At 46.7% G+C, this 13,587-nt stretch overlaps 1 protein-coding gene and 1 non-coding gene across 3 annotated transcripts in view; one reads left to right on the forward strand and one right to left on the reverse strand.

Moving 5' to 3' along the window:
- CLASP1 (cytoplasmic linker associated protein 1) overlaps positions 1 to 13,587 on the reverse strand; it is a 1,312,099-nt gene that overhangs the window by 1,106,131 nt on the left and 192,381 nt on the right. The window lies entirely within an intron of this gene.
- On the forward strand, positions 9,582 to 9,707 carry LOC146856843 (U4atac minor spliceosomal RNA). Its single transcript, XR_014980411.1, has one exon. It is a non-coding gene; the product is annotated as a U4atac minor spliceosomal RNA (small nuclear RNA).

Here is a 13,587-nt window from a genome sequence, read left to right on the forward strand (position 1 = left end):
TCTTGAGGTCTCTTGGGTCCGCCTTGGGTTTGAGTAGGGCGTTGATCTCGGCGTGTTTCCAGCTCTCTGGGAAGGTTGCGGTCTCGAGGGAGAGATTGAGGACGTTGCGCAGATGGGGTGCGATGGTGCTGCTGGCTTTGTTGAAGATGAGGTGCGGGAAAGGGTCTGACGGGGAGCCGGAGTGGATTGTGCTCATGGTCTTGATGGTGTCATCGAGGCTCACGTTGGCCCAGGCTAGCAGGGGGTCGTGGTCGATGGTGTGCGGAGAGTCTGTTGTGTTGATGTCTGTTGGGGCTGTCTGGGTGTTGAAGCTGTTGTGGATGTCTGCTATCTTGCGGTGGAAAAAAGCGGCGAGGGAGTCGCACAGGGCTTGCGACGGCGGGATGTTTTTGGTGTTGGAGCTGGGGTCGGAAAGTTTCTTCACGATGTAGAAGAGCTCCTTGCTATTGTGTGCTTTGTTGTCGAGGCAGTCTTTGAAGGAGGTCCTCTTGGCAGTCCTGATGAGGTGATGGTGGTTCCGGGTGGCGTCCTTGTGGGCTTTGTGGCTGTACGGAGTCTGCTCACTGTGCCATTTCTTCTTTAGTTTCCGGCAGGCTCACTTGGAGGCTAGGAGTTCTGGGGTGAACCAGCTGGCCCTCTTGAGGGTGTCTCTGTAAGATGGTTTCTTCAGCGGGGCGAGGGTGTTGGCGCAGTCGTCGATCCATCGTCTGAGGCTGTGGGCAGCGTCGGTGTCGTAGGGTTCGGTGGGTGGGCTGAGAGTGAGGTTTGTGTGTAGTTGGTCTCCGGTGATTTTGCTCCAGCAGCGGCGGGGGATCTGTTGGGTGTGGTGGTGTGTGGTGGGTTTCTGGAAGGTGAAGTGGATGCAGCGGTGGTCGGTCCAGGGGAGTTCGGTGGTGTGGCTGAAGGAGACGTGGGAGCTTGAGGAGAGGACGGGTCAAGCGTGTGGCCGGCGGAGTGGGTAGGTGTTGTGACGAGTTGCTTCAGTCTGAGGTTGGCGAGGTTATCAATCAGGGTGGTGGAGTTGCTGTCGTTGTTGTTCTCAAAGTGAAAGTTCAGGTCTCCAAGGAGGATGTAGTCGGTGGAGGTCAGGGCGTGCGTGCTGATGAAGTCGGCGATGGAGTCACTTAACTGGAGTCGGGGTCCGGGGGGTCTGTAGACGAGGGTGCCTCTGAGGGTGAAGTTGGGATCTGTGTGGATCTGGAAATGCAGGTGATAAGCAGTGCTGTGAGTGTCTTCGGTGCTGGTCGAGACCCTGATGCTGTTCTTGTGGACGATGGCGATTCCTCCTCCGACTCCGTTGGGGCGGTCTCTGCGGGTGATCTTGTAGCCATCTGGGATGGCAATGGGTGCGGAGGAGTTGTTTATCCAGGTCTCTGTCAGGAAGGCGACGTCCGGGCATGAAGTGTTGAGCAGGTCCCAGAGCTAGACGGCATGTTTGCGTGCGGAGCGGGTGCTCAGTAGAATGCATCGGAGGTGATTGTGGCCTTACTTGGCGGGTGGTTCGGCGGCTCTGAGGCTGGTGTAGCTGCAGTTCCGGCAGGTGAAGGGACCCTGTGTGCGTTTCGTGGCGGCTTTGAAGCAGGTGTGGGTCCGTCTGGAGTTCAGAGCGTGGAGTGTGTGGGCATCGTAGCGGCGGCGGTCATCGTTGCGGGCGTGGAGACCAGGGGTTCTGGCGCTGGGTGCGGTCCAGGCGCGGACGGGCACAGACGGACTTGCCTTTGGCACGGCCGCCATATATGGGGGGGTGTAAGGGAGTAGCAGCTGAGAGGCGGGAGGCAGAGCAGGGACAGCAAATGGGCGGTCAGGGGGTGCGGCCACAAGGGACGCAGCGGCGGGAGTGGTGAGGGGCAACGAAGGGAGCAGAAGGCAAAAGCGGGCACAAAATTACGGGGCAACGAAGGGAACAGAAGGCAAAAGTGGGCACAAAATTACGGGGCAATGAAGGGAACAGAAGGCAAAAACGGGCAGAGAAACACGGGGCAACGAAGGGAACAGAAGTCAAAAACAGGCAGAGAAACACGGGGCAACGAAGGGAATAGAAGGCAAAAGCGGGCACAAAATTACGGGGCAACGAAGGGAACAGAAGTCAAAAACGGGCAGAGAAACACAGGGACAGCGAGAGGAACAGAAGGAAAAAGAGGGCACAGACCAAGTATAGGCACCGGGGGAAGACCGACAACAGCAGTCCCAGACACCAAATAACAATAAAGGCAATGCAATAAGATACAGATGGTGATACAAACCTACGGCCTACCACTGGTCACCAGGGATGAGGCGCAGGTGGTAGCCTGCGGGTGGAGGAGGGCCTCGAACTTCCTCAACAGTGGCAGCTGGGGCAAGGACACAGGCGGTGCTATGCGGAGAAGGAGCGACTTACCAAGTTTGAGGCCAGTATCCCTCGTGGGGACTGCAATAACCGAACCCCTGTGCACCGCGTCAACTTGCAGTTGCAAAGGATTGTTGGCTTCCTTCCAACAAGATCTTCGGGCTCCAAGTAGCTACAACCTCAGGCATCTCCAGTGACCAAAGTCATCGTCCACATCGCATCGTTTGCACCGTGACAGTTGCAAAGGATTGTTGGCTTCCTTCCAACAAGATCTTCGGGCTCCAAGTAGCCCCAACCTCAGGCATCTCCAGTGACCAAAGTCATCGTCCACATCGCATCGTTTGCACCGTGACCTGCATCTTTTGGTGAGCTGCTCTAGGTCCTCTTGTGACTCCAGGGTCTCTGGCCTGTGGGTCCTGTTGAGGGTCATCTTTGCTGCTTTTAGGCTCCCTGATTGCTCTGGCCTGCCTTGACTCCCCTGCATGTGGTGAGTCCCCAGGACCTTGCTGGTCCTGACATTGCACCTTCTTTGACTTCTGTGTGGGTTGCCATTGCCAAGGCTTGTTGGTGCTCTCGCCGGACACCGACCCCTTAGCACACGACATCCGACATGGGACAGCTTGTGTACTGCTTCTGGTCTTCCTCAGCGTTGCCTGGTCCTCGTAGCTACAGAGTCAAGGTCATCATCATCTCTCCTGCAACACCCGACATCGGAGGGCATTTGTCTTTCAAGTCTCCTGGTCACTCCTGAATGACAGACTCTGTCCCCTTCACTTGAAGGTACCTCTCATATAGAATCCACCTTCAGATTCCACCGGACAGTTTCCTCCTCTTCAGGAGCAGCACTTTTCATGAAATCCTCCATTGGGGTCGAAACAGCGGTTTCCGACACCAATTCACACTTATGTACCCGGCTTCCCTGGTCTAGGTAACTTGGGTACTAGGGTATTCACAGGTGGGGTGGCTCTCCAAACTTCTGTCTTCCACAAGGTTTTTTCAGGGTCCACTGGGAAGCGTCCTTAATCTTTAAAAATCCCACCGCTGCCACCAATGTGAGAAGCTGGCCTAGTATATGATGTCCACTATGTAAGTGGGCACCCTGCCCCAGTCCAGACGACTCTTATGGTGATTTAAGAGGTCTCAGACAACCTTTGAAAGCTAAGTGGTAGCCGTGGAGAGCAGCCTTCTGGCTTAGTCCAGAAGGAGTGTAAAGCAGCTTGTTTTACCAGAATGCAATAGTTTTCACTCAATCTATACTATAAGACTGTGTTCTGGAGGCAGGGGTGGATTGGTGTGCCCAACAGGTAAGAACGGTATATGAGGTAAGAGGATGTCCTGCTAAGCATACTAAAATGAATGTATGATGTTACAACGCATACATTTACAACGCATGCCGTTACAACGCAGTTTTTACATCGCAACATCCTTTACAACGCATTCTTTTACATCACATGCCATTACATCGCATTTTCAGAAACTACCTTTACAACGCATTTCATTACATCGCATTATACCTTTACAACGCATACCATTACACCGCATTTAAGGTAAGTGTTACATAGTATAGGGGTAATAATTACTATTCGAACTCCAGTGAGTGCAACAGTAGGGTAACTGTTGGATAGTGTAGGGGTAAAAATTACTATTCTAACTCAAGTGAGTCGAACAGTAGGGCAAGTGTTGGATAGTGTAAGGGTACTATGCGTTGTAATGGTATGCATTGTAATGACTTGCAATGTAATGCCTGTGTTGTTGTGACATGCATTGTAATGACATGTGTTGTAGTGACATGCGATGTAATGGCTGCGTTGTAATGATATGCGATGTAAAGGATGTTGCAATGTAATGGCTGCTATGTAAAGGTAGTGCGATGTAATGACTGCGTTGTAAAGGTTTTTCCCCTGCTAAAATATGGGCTAAATGGTATAAAGCTGCAGACATGGACCTGTTGTGAGGAGAGTGATGTAGTAATGATCTCCTTTTATGCTGAGAAACTATGTCATGATATGGCACTGTTTTTATTGCTGTATGAGACTGAATAGGACCTACAGTGGGTTGAAACATGACATTGCATTGTTCCAAAAATGCAATAAAATGTGTTTATAAAAAAAAAACCTGTTCAAATCCTTCTATTCGGAGTTGAGGAACTGAGAGAAGGATGGACAGAATACAACAGGAAGTAAACAGAGCTTTAATGTGCTGCTAATTTTTGCTTCCTGCGACTACTCCATGACCCCTGAGAAAAGGGACAGTGAAGACCGTATCAGGGATAAAAGCTACTACTCCAGCTGTCATATTATTGGCCATGTACGTCCTTTCCTCTTGCTAATGGAGAAACTGGTACTGGTGGACTCACTGCTTCCTGATCTTGTCCATTCCGTTTTGTTTGACAGTTAATGATAAAGACGCACATTGACTATGTGGTGAGGGTGAGAAATCCATCTTTTTAATCAGCTGACTGTCAACGATGTTTTATTTTTAGCCATTAAGGTTCTAGGCTTCTGGGCAATAAAAGCACTGACAGGACATTGGTGTTCTTGTGTGTCATCTACTGTGTAAAGTACCTGATTTTCAAACCACCTCAAAGTACCTACATCAGTACTTGACTTAGAAGGTCTAAGGGAGTGGCAGCTGAGACTACCCACAACAAGCTACACAGCAACAAATGATTGCTCCAGGATTCTCAAAAAAAAGGCCTTAGATTATTTGGAAGTGGTGAAATCACCAGAGTCAAAAAGGAATTGCGACTGTAATAAGGTCAGCTGGGCACCACATACAAGTGAACGAAAGATGAAGGTGAGCTGGTTGTCCAACGTTTCCACTCTAAAGTGTATATTCCCTTAAACCTGTTAGCAACCAGATCAAATGTATGGCTAAACAACTCGGCAATTAGACAGAACATCTCACAAAGCACAAAAGGTGTTTATAGTCTGCCATCACATTGCTCGCAATAGCACCAACAACTAAGAAATACCCCCCACACACACAGCAAATTAACCTACCCCTAGCCCAGATATGCCATACCACCTGGCTTTCACGTGCCTGCCAACAGCATTTTTCGACAATTTATGCCACACCACAAATAAATATCCAACCGTACACATTAGAAAAAACACATCTTCTACATTGAGCATGGAAAAGATATGCATCATAGTTTGCTATCATAACAGAAACAGTTTTCTTAACACCAACACCATGAGCCAAAAAACTTGTAAACAACCAGTCCCATCTTTGGAGCTCCTGAGATGTCCACTGAACTAGACGACCATCTACCTACATCTCTTAAACCCAAAAATCATACATCCATAGCTCGGTGAAATACAAATGAGTGTAAAAAAAAGTTCACAGTTAACACGACATCAGAACCTTATCCATGGAAGGACCAGAACACAATACTGGTAACGAATCACAAGTCAAATCAGACTCCAATTGACGATGAAAACCTTGAAACAGTTGGAGAGTCAGCTACAAACTTTGTAGACACTATGAAGCAATGCCAGTGGCAGAGTCCATACTACACAAATACCAGTAACATAACATCTTGCTGCCCAAATTCTGACATTTTTCAGCTGGAGTGGGAGAATGCCATCCACGATGGTCTGTCTCAAATGATTCACAATTCTCTAAGCGCAGTCCTCCATGCTATGGCCAGGCATCTCATCGGTGCCATACATACCTCAATGCTAAAACACCTCCATTGGCACTCTTTTGAAGTCAGTGTTGCAGAATGTTGCTTCCGTGATTTAAAAAAAAAACATACAATTGGTATCCCAGGCTATCTTACTAAAAGAATCAATAGTTCCGGCTGGACACATGGAATGATAAGCTTAGAGTTCCCACATTTCAGAAAACCTCCGCATTGTCCATTTTTCCTGCAACGTACTTCGCATCTAATTTGCACATTCCGTTGTCATTTTGTACCTTATCTCTTTTGAAGTCTTACAGCAGTCACGGAAAACTTGCCTATGAAGAATAACGTCTACTCAGTATTAAGCTAAGTGATATGTCTTCTGTGCATTTGCTTTTTCCCTTGTTTTAGTGAATGCTTTTATGAAGTGTCACTGGAATATACGGTATAAGGCATTGACTTTTTGACGTTACATGCTTAGACAAGCCACATGCCTTGTTCGTTCTTTTGAAAAACAAAAACATAAATAAATGGATTACTTCCAAAGAAAATTCCAGCACCTTTAGTGTTTGAAAGAAGACAGAACTGGGAACCAAGTCTAAAATAAAGAAATATTACATAAGTGTGAGGGTCATCTGCCGTTGCAGATGCCTATTTAGATTGAGCACTGCTTTCTGGCAAATGTTTCTGAAAATGTGCTAATTAAAACTATAGATTAAAAAGGCAAACAAAAAATGAACGAAAAAAGTCTGCAAGCAAAGGTGCAAGAGGAAATCTCTCTTAGACTACCAACCAAAAATATCTGGTGGTCTAGTAAGTGTATTTTCTCTGCAGAAGAGAGCGGTTGCTTGCCCATCCTGCATGAAAAACAAGCATTGGCATAGCCAATAGGTCTCGCTTTTGGGACCTTATAAGTGTTTAGTTATGCAACTGCTGCATGGCTAAACACTTATAAGGTCCCAAAGGCAAGACCTATTGGCTATGCCAATGCTTGTTTCCAATGGTGCTCTGTTGTGGTGTGATAGGTTTGGATGTACATACACATACAGTTGCACCCTTCTGCTTGTCAGGTGGCATACTGTGTCAGTGGTAATTGTAGTTCTAGGTCTGTGTAGTATAGGATTGTGTCTGTAGTTGTAGTTCACGTTTAAAGCTGTTAACTTAATTTCATAGTAATCAAGAAACTTATTTTAATCTGAAAATCTGTCATTTTAAATTAATGACCAAACATCGGCCCTCGTGGTACAGAGAGCAAGTTTACAGGTAAGAGAGCGAGTTTTGTGGAACATCATAACTATGAGACTACTACATAGTGTGTTGAGGGATTCGTGTTGGTTAGGTAGTGGCGAAATCGTGATCTGGTGTCTGCAAATACTGCCAGGACTCTGGGCACGGATAAGTTCACACTAGTAAACAACACCTGAATATAAGTTAGGCCACTTCTGCTCGCTCCCCCCCCCTCCCCCGCCCAATCTGCATGAAATAATGACGCCTCCGCCCCCTTGGTACCATCTGCCTCCGTAAAGCTCGCTGGCGTTATCTAAACAGAGCAGACCCTGTCCAAATCGGCTTTTATTTTATTCATTTATTTAATGCATTTTTATAAAGCGCGGACTTTACCCGAAGGTGTCAGAGCGCTGTACAATAGAATTATGCTGCTTCAACTCAGATACCAGCCCATTGCCGGCCTTACCAATCCTACCCTGATGCACCAGGTCTTTCTTTCAATGTTGTAAACAATATACTCGATTACATACACCATGCTTCTTGTAAATTATTGATTGTATTGATTTTTCGACAACCCTCCATTTAGAGACACGCTTCATATAGTGTTTTCCATGCCACTCAAAACACTGCTGACACACTAGCACCACCAAAACGAATACCTTTTATTTACAAACCTAGAGAATGGAGAGGTTTGGCACGAAACCACCGTATAAAACAATGTCTGTAATAATTATTTGAGCAGAACAGATCACGATAGCAAGTTGACAATCAGGGTGGTAGAAAATAGGGTTGTGTACCAAAGTGGCCCCCAAAAGCAAATCGCATAGCTGAAAAGTGGTCCACATATGCAAAGCAGGCCAGTTTTAAAGGTGTTTGGAGAGGGATGGAAGACCGCATCAATTTGTGCCCGTCGCAACAGAAATCAACAGTAAAAGACGGAAACACGACGGATAATAGAGGCCTTCAAACAGCCAAAAACGAGTCCATGCACTTACATGTAATGCCTGCACTTCGGGCACGACCAGATTGCTCTATAGCCCAGGCGTATCCAGTTTACAATGAAAAATCGTGATTCCAAAAAGGTGGTGTAAACGTGCCCAAGGCTCTCACTGGCCTGACTCATCAATGAGACAGAAAGCTATTATATGACAAGCGTTCCATAACAGAAGTGGTGGGTGCACTCGTAAGTCACCCACATCCCTCAGAGAAGGCCATGTTAAGCATATGGGCAAGGGTTTATCCCCCTCACCACCGCAGGTCAGACTCACCCCCTTTGTAGCTCCCCCTGTCGGTGGCACAGCTCACAGACAGACGACGTAGGCATCGGTGGTGAGACAGTCCGGGCGGAAGTCAGCAGAACCGCTTCATGCACTGCGAAGGCACAAGCGAAAGCAACCAAAACAAGCATTGGCATAGCCAATAGGTCTCGCCTTTGGGACCTTATAAGTATTTAGCCATGCAACAGTTGCATAACTAAATACTTATAAGGTCCAAAAAGCGAGACCTATTGGCTATACCAAGCAGCCGTGAGGCCGCGAAAGTGATCGCGATCACAATCAAACATCAAAGCGGCCGTGCGGCTTTGAAAGTGAAAGTAATCGCGGTAAAGCGAGGCGCGCGCGCCCGCTCACGTGCACTGTAGCTCTAGGCTGGCCTGGTAGCACTTCTTGGAGCCCACTCAATAAGTCTCGCCAGACCAGCGCATGCGCTGGGTCAGGCGAGACCTGAAAAATGTGGTGGGGGAGGGGTAGGGGGAGAAGCGGGCGTTGTGTGTGCGCGTGCGTCATCGCGATTGCTCTGAAAGCGAAAGTGATCGCGATGACGCACACGAGTTTTCAAAGTGCTGCTGGCGGCCGGCTGCGCACGTGCACGATCGCGTGAACACAAGCGTTAGGCCAGCCAGCAGCACTTTGAAAATCCCACATACAAAATGTCTCTTCGAGCCAGCGCAAGCACTGGGGCTCAGCGAGACCTAAAAAGCGCCAAATCATGCCCCATCAGAGTGGTTTTCTTTTAAAACCGTTACTCATAGCCACGCTTCTGTATAATCTGGGAAGACTGAATTCAAGATTTGAAGCCAGTGCATTTAAACACCATTTTAAATTTTAAAAAAACGTTTATCCAAACGCGAGTCTGCAAAACACAAGCCTTCCCGGGCAGAGATTCGACCTTTCTCTCGGTCTGTTAATATGCAAATCTACACGGGAAGGAGGCGCAATGCATGACGGGCTGCATTACAATGGGGAGGGGAACAAGACTATCGATGCAGTACGCTCCTCTTCCTGCTGTAATAAAGTTCAGAAAGCGCGACTTTCCTTCCGAATTACCCATGACGATTTCATCGTAACAAAGATGAGGGTCTTTAATGGTCATCAGCGATGTACTATCATTTTCATAGCAACCATCCTTATCTTGGGGTTGAGCTGCTGTTCAATGAACGTATAGTGAGGGCAGCACTGCTAACACCTTATCAACACGTACGCGCCACTATTGCGACAGCTTTAGAAAGGTGCAATTTTTGGAACTTTTAGTTCTACTCATCGTAAAACGTTAGTAATTCAATCTGCGTAGTATACTTATCGCCTCTAGGTGTCAGCACTTTAACCTCATTCCCAAAGGAGCGAACCATCATTTCACTTTTAATGGACGCTCAATATAAATTTAGGCTGTTAACTCGTTTATTTATCGTAATAAAAAAGACATTAGAACAGTCGCTATAGACCCTAGCATCTAAACTGTTAGTTGGGGTAAATGTGGCTTTTAGAGGGGAATCTCCTGCGTAGAATGCAGTTTAAAAGTACAAAAACACAGGGTGTTACATGAGCCCTGCTATACAAACGCCAACGAAACAGCACCCAGTATGCTATGCCCACGAAAGGGCTCGCATTTCTATACTTCACCTGTAACTTGTCGGAGGTAAGAACAACCACTCCCAAATATTAGATTAAGGTGAATTACTATTTTAACTCATGTCCTAGAACAGTAGTGTTTGAGAGCCCTCACTTACTGTAGGAATAAAAAAATAAAATGCTCGCCGGTCGGTGCACATGCGTGAAATGCTCTCACACGCCCACCCAAACTTGAGAGGCGTGACAAAGGGTGCGTACATCAGAGTGCGACACCAGGACTCGGCTACTTCATACTCCTGTGGCAGCCTACAGTGACGACTGTCCGTCCTGGTCATTAAGACTGGCAGTGGGAGTCTTTGCTTAGGTGTCACCTAAGAGCAACAACTTTTAAAGAAAAGCACGTCCAGCACCCCGGGTGATTTTTAATATTCATTGACCAATCCCAGATTCCTCCCATGACGCACAACAGGGCAGGGGAAACAAAGGAAGCGAATCAAATACACTAAGACCTTGCCAATGATTCAGTCGCAAGCTCCCGCACTGCAGTGAAAATCACATATTTTAAGCCCTGCTTCTTGATTCTCTCTACACTTTGGGGGCAAACGTGTGGGTCACCTTCTCGTAGGTTCATAGACATAATGGCGAGATATGTCTGCTGTAATAGGGACGGAGAGGTGTAGAAATGGCAACAGCCCTCCAGTATTCTGCAGCTCCTTTGTATGTGTTGGGGGAAGCAGAACAATACATGACGTCATTTTTTTAATGATAGAAGGGACATGTGTGTCGAGCCATATACATCTGTTCTTAATTTTAATCTACCCTCTTTAGTAAGAGTACCACCTTTCAGCTTTTTATGTTCTAAACCAGCACTTTATATGGAATTAAAGAAGCGGAGATACTCACTATTTAGCGTGCCTGTTTGCTCCTGTGGAGTGCGGGTTCTCTCCCATTAAAGGTATTGCAGCAGCGATAAGAAGTGCAGGTACTCTACCTTTCAAATTAAGGAAGTGCAGGTACCGAGTACCAGACAGCACCTGCCCATTTAAAGCACTGCTAAAAATTTCTTTAAAATTTACTTCTCTTTTTAACCGTGATAAAAATAGAATAAGTCCTATCTTATAATTCAATAAATAGCTATTACCATATTCAATGATATCTCTATTTGACCTTGCTCCCACAGACTGGATTCTTACCCCACTGTTGGCAATCTAACGAAAACGTTGTTAACGGTTCGGTTAATCACAAAGCAGTGTTTGTTCTATCCTGTAAAATGTCTAGTGCATTGATGGCAGTAGTATGACTGTTTTATTTTCTGCCAGATACGCACATTTACAATAAGTAAAGCGACAAAAATACAGTAAAATGCAATCTGTTTGCCATCAATAAAAGTGAGATAGAACAGTCAATTTAAAGGACCCTTTCCAACCCAGATCCAAGCGAATGGTATCAGCCAACAACTTGGTCTTCTGCCCTCTGCGTATTACTTGTGTAAGAACATTGCCTTCAAATATCTGTCCAACAAGCACTGACCTGGAGGTAAATCCAGGGTGGCCTTTTAGGGAAAGCGTTCATGTATGAAACTTGAATCAACAGCTACTGAAAGTGCCAAGGGATTGAACACAATGCGTGTGCACTGGAAGACTATCACTCAGTCGCTCTCAACTCTGCTCCCCTTCTTGCCACATACCTGTTGGGGATTATTCCGTCACTAGTCACAAAGGGCAAAACAGCATTCAACACCAGAATAATCGCCGTCAGCTCACAAACGTTTTAGTCAAGGGTCCTTTTTTTTAGGTCTCGCACCTAGCATTGCAGTGCGCAGCACTGCTCATGCAGCGAGAGACCGCTTGTAGGGGGTTTCAAAACTGACCTAGGAATTGTAGGGGGTTTCAAAACTGACCTAGGAATCACACGCGCACAAGCGTGTGCTTTTCCTTTTGGCCCACGTTATTGGCCTTTGTGTGCGTCTTTTTAACAAAGACAGCACGCAATTGGCCAAAGGCGGGCGCATTGCTCCGCCCATGGCCTATTGGTGTCGGTTACCCGCTCCGCCGCCATGTGGTTTCAATTATCGTGCCCAGACATGGGCGCGATAAGTGAAACCACATGTCTCCCTGTGGCGCACGCATGCTTGTTATCGCACGTTGGTGCGGCGCCAGAGCACCGCATTCCTGGGTCGGTAACTGCTCGTTAAATGTTGCAGATAGGGTACGCACTTCCAGCATTTTGCGGCATCATATATTACCAATGAAAAACTTGCCTAAGTTGCGTGCCCTCTGAGCTGGCACTGGTTCAAACCCACCGACAGACGGACCACTGTAAACTTTATTTAGAATGCTCCCGGTGCCACCGTGAACTTGTATTTTGTTTTCGATGGCCTCAGGACCACAATACCTGTTGCTACTCCTGAATAAAGTGGTTAGAAAGAGCAGTTTAGTAATGTAGAAGTTTTGGAGACGCATACCAGGGAGGCTCTCGCGGCAGAGGAGAGGATGGAGGCTCCAGCTGGCCACGGTAATGGAAATCATTACCGCACAGACATTTGTGATCAGTTAAGAAGCAGAGCTGCTCCACAAGGCGGAGGCCGGTTCAAAATAAAAGCTCCCTGCCCAGGTTTGCATCGGAGCACGTCTAAAACGCACGCTTATCGTAGGTGCGCCTTTTACTATTCAGGTTACCGTTTCACGAATTATTTTAATTATTAAATGCATCAACATAGGACATGGCGCCGTAATTTTGCATCGAAATCTGTACGTACAGGCCAATGGAAATCATTACCGTACAGAAATTTGTTATCAGTTAAGAAGCAGAGCTGCTCCACAAGGCGGAGGCCGATTCAAAATAAAAGCTCCCTGCCCAGGTTTGCATCGGAGCACGTCTAAACGCACGCTTATCGTAGGTGCGCATTTTACTATTCATGTTACAGATTCACAAATAATTTTAATTATTAAATGCACAGTCATAGGGACATGGCGCCGTAATCGTGCATCAGAATCTACGTACAGGCCAGTGCAAGGGCAGCATCTGGCTTCCGATGTATCGGTGGCCCGCAAGAGTGCTGACTAAAGCACAGTTCAAAGTTTTTAGGTTGCAGATGTTCAGAAATATAGTGGTACATTTTATAGTGCTCCCCCACTTCTGGTCATCTCATGTTTCTCCCCTTGAGTCCTCTTTCTGGCAGTCATCTCTTCCTATTTCTTTTTGCCGCATAAAACTCCCCATTAACTTTAACTTTAATTCTCATTCTCCCGTTCACAACGCCTCCACTCTCCTCCTCTGTCTCTCTCACGTCTCACCCTCCAGCCTCACACAGATGCTCAGAATAACCCTGGAGGCCGTGATGAGGTCTGATCTGAGCCAACATGTAAACAACATTGTTTTACTCTCTTGAATTAATGTTCTCTTAAATTCCTGCACATTTCCTTCTAGCCAGGAATGGCTTAACCTTCTATTTGTGGGCACCTTTTATCGCCTTATTTAATTATTCTGTGAATCAACTTTGAGAAGTTGCATACATTTCGAGTAACATTTGACCAAACAAATGTTTTAAAACATTC

Source organism: Triturus cristatus, chromosome 3_2 (genome assembly GCF_964204655.1).
Source record: "Triturus cristatus chromosome 3_2, aTriCri1.1, whole genome shotgun sequence".
NCBI classification, from domain to species: Eukaryota; Metazoa; Chordata; class Amphibia; order Caudata; family Salamandridae; genus Triturus; species Triturus cristatus.